Genomic DNA, 3,649 nt, shown 5'->3' on the forward strand with positions numbered 1-3,649 from the left:
TGAAAGAAGGAAACAAAGAAAGGCAATTATTTTCTTTCAGGGAAGTTATTCACGCTTAAGAACATAGTAATATCATTTTAATCTTCAAAAGAGAAAACATGGTATTTTCACTGAGTATACAATTTCCTCCTAGATAAAGTCCACAAACATTTAGACTATAACATACACCAATATTTCAAGGGAAAGAGAAATTACTTCTTTTTTCTTTTTTTTTTTTGAGCCAAGAACAAAACTGTGCTGCTCTCTATAAAATACTGTAAAAGCTGAGTGGTGAACAGTGACACCCTACAGGGATTAATACAAAGCATTCTAGGTTTATAGTCCTTAGTTATCAAACTTCTGGGAAAGTAGAAAAATATGTCCTGAGGGCTTAAACAGCTCTAAATCATTGCTGATTATTTGGCACCAGTTGGTCTTCTTTACAATGTCTTGAGAAAAGTATTTTAAACTTCTAAAACTACCTAAAAATAGTACAAAACATACAAACTTTGGTTTGTACGTATTTATGTATTCTAAAAATATTTAGATGTTTATGCTAACATAGTTCCTTAAGAAAGAGAATGTGGGGACAATGGGAGCGAAAGCCCAAGGTAAGTATGAGTTAACTTTGGACTAACCCACCGACATCACCCATTTGGGAACATTCTCCATCTCGCCCAGATTGTATTTCCTATAACAGAAAATAAAAAGCCCTTCGTGTTCTGTTTGAGTGAATGATTTGTTGTGGTCACAAGACCAAGTGGCTAAATATTTCTAGCAACTTGTATCTTTATTGAGTCTTGCTTTGAGAATTTAGTTAAGCTTTGGTCTTGGAAAAATGAGAGAAACATAACCTGGTAGAGTGAAATTATAAGGAGCTTTCATGGTGGAGAAGAGAGGGAAAGCATACATTCTTAACCCTGGAGTCTTACTTACACTATGAAAACCATTTGAAATAAATAGCTCTATTAACAAAATGGTCTTTGTTATACCTGGGTGGAAGAAAGTAGCCACCACATGCAATGAGAAGTTTTCAAAATTTCCCTCTTGAGGTCCACTACTGGCTTCTGGTGAAATTTTCTGCCACAAGTTTTCACTCCTCATTTCAAAATCTTATTTTTTTCCCCATATTCACTAGCAAATGAGTTTCTTCTCCCACCTTAGTGTGTTTGTTTTAGTGCCTGATTAAAGGAAATTAATCTTTTCGTTATCCATTTTATACATATGAATACATGATAAATAGATATATACATTTTTACGTAATATCATTCAAATGCTTAGCAATAGACAAAATTCTAGAATTTGAATTATGTGTGTGGAATGTGTAAACTCATTGAATAATCAACATTTATTAAACACCTACTATATACAGGGAAGTGCACTAGCTGGTAGTATCTCCCACATGGAAGGTTATATATTTTTCCTTTTGTACTGGCTGTCCCAGAATCCTCTGCCTCCTTGCCCACTACTTCTTAGAATCCCTCACTTCAAGACTCAACAGAAATGTCATCTTCTGCAAGGGGCCTTTTTTTGGTCCTGTCTGCTGCCAGAGCTCTCCCCTCTGGGATTACCAAAGAGTTTCTGCATATCTTGTTTGAAAATATTTATGTGCATGTTGTCTCTACCATGCAGATGTAAGTTCGTTGAAGGGAGGGGTTGTCTTGAGGAAGTGATTTGATACAGTGGACAGACTACTGGATTTGGAACAAGGAAGTCCTGAGTTCAAATTTTGCCTCAGACACTTCTTAGCTGTATAACCCTGTATAAATTATTTAACCACATTATCTTGTGTTATCATAACACTATTACTCTTGTTGCTGTCATTGTTGTTATGTAGTTTAAGGTCTGGAAATGCTATTTCTCTTTTCCTTCCTATTTTTTCAAGATTTCTCGAGTCTGAATCCTTTTATTCTGAGTCCAAAATGAATTTCATAATCATTTAGTCTAGCTCTATAGTAACCACTCATTAGTTTGATTGGTATAGCAATAAATTTCCAAAATACTTTAAGCAGGCCATCCATGAGCAATGAATATCCTTCAGATTAGTTATAATCTTTTATTCTTTAAAAATTTTTGTAATCATATCTGTAGACCTTAAGTATGCCTTGGCAGATTAACTCCCAGACCTTTTATACATGTATCTTGAAATTATGTGGATAAGGTTTCTTTTTACTAGTTTCTCCAACAAAAGACTTTTTTAAAAATGTTTACAGCTTTATCCTTAGACTCTTTTATTTATAAGTCAGCAGTTCTTCCTAACTTTCATTTTCTTTTTCATGTGAAATTTTAAAGATTTCCACATGTTTTCTCAAATTTGCTTATTCTTTAGCAGTTAACCAAAATAAATGAGAATGCTGAAAATTCCTAAAGTCTTTAATATCTTTTTCATTGTATTTGGGGATTTTCAGTTTTTTCATAGAGAAAATAATTCATTTAGTCAAAACTCAACTTTATATATTGTCTACCTGATGCTCGTACAACACAGTCCTGGGTAGTAAAATTTGGTGTATGTTGTCTTAATTTCTACTGCACAGGGAAGGAGAAATAACCAAGAAAATCTTTAACCATCATGTGGAAAAGCTTAAAAGTCCATGCTTTGCCTTCAAGGTTTAATTATTATCTTTTATTCGCTGTTCAATCCATTTCATTATCGGATCTAAATTATTCTCTAGTTCTTCTGGTATGTTGCTGGGCAGCCAGTGTGCTATTTCATGGTTGTAGGAGGCCACGGCTTCTTCATAAAGAATTTGGAAAATTTCAACTGAATATTGTCCTGTAGTTTCTTTACACTGTATCCCCTCTTTTCAAGTCTTGTATGTAATACAGAATTATCTGCTTGAAGCATGAAAACGATATGAAAGCATCATTCAGAGAAGAAGTCACTGCCATGGTAATTAATAATAACTCTACCTTCTTTCATTTTATTTTCTAACTCATCAACTACTTTGTCTTCACTGAAATGAGGCATTCATATTCTTCATCAAAGCCATCATATAACAGTCCTTCTTGTTCCAAATCTCCAACATTAATGTATGTCGGTCCTGTTCTCGATGCAAGTTCTTTATCTAGTGTGGTCTTTCTGACCCCTGGTATGCCTGTGAGCAGGATATTTCAGCCTCGTGGTTGAAATGGCACCAGCTCCACCCCAGTTACCTGCTCTCTAGGAGGGAACAGCAGGCCAACAAAAGACTTTTAAAAGGATGCCATGACCTTTCTGGATGTGGGTGTGTGTTTAGCTATGGGAATATTTTTCCTCTTGATTATGCCACTCTGTTTCTTGCTATTCTGGGCATTTGAGGTTATAATGTACTCTAAGAGAATGATAATCTAAGCCTATCAACCACGAAACTGGCCCTATGAATGCCTAGTATTCTTCAAAACTCAGCTCAACTGCCATCTTCTACAGAAAGCATTTCCTAATCTCTTCAACTACCAATGACTTTCAATTTGAGTGAATTCTGTAACACTGAGAAATAAATGCCAAAGACCCTGGAAGCGGGTGAGTAAATAGAGATGGCAAGCATGGAGTGCTGAGCTAGGAACAGGGACTTCTTAGGGTCCCTGGCAGAAGTCTGCATCTGATTTTGGAGCATCTAATGACCAGCCAGTTTAAGCATGCTGACCAGGAAGTGAATGCCAAATCTACAGGAGCAAGTATGGATCATCTCCA

The 3,649-nt window shown here is 35.6% G+C and overlaps 1 pseudogene; it reads right to left on the reverse strand.

Moving 5' to 3' along the window:
• Window positions 1-2,588: 2,588 nt before the first annotated feature.
• Window positions 2,589-3,090, reverse strand: LOC118857630 (annotated as a pseudogene).
• Between the last annotated feature and the right edge of the window lie 559 nt (window positions 3,091-3,649).

This window comes from Trichosurus vulpecula, chromosome 7, assembly GCF_011100635.1.
Source record: "Trichosurus vulpecula isolate mTriVul1 chromosome 7, mTriVul1.pri, whole genome shotgun sequence".
Classification (NCBI taxonomy): Eukaryota; Metazoa; Chordata; class Mammalia; order Diprotodontia; family Phalangeridae; genus Trichosurus; species Trichosurus vulpecula.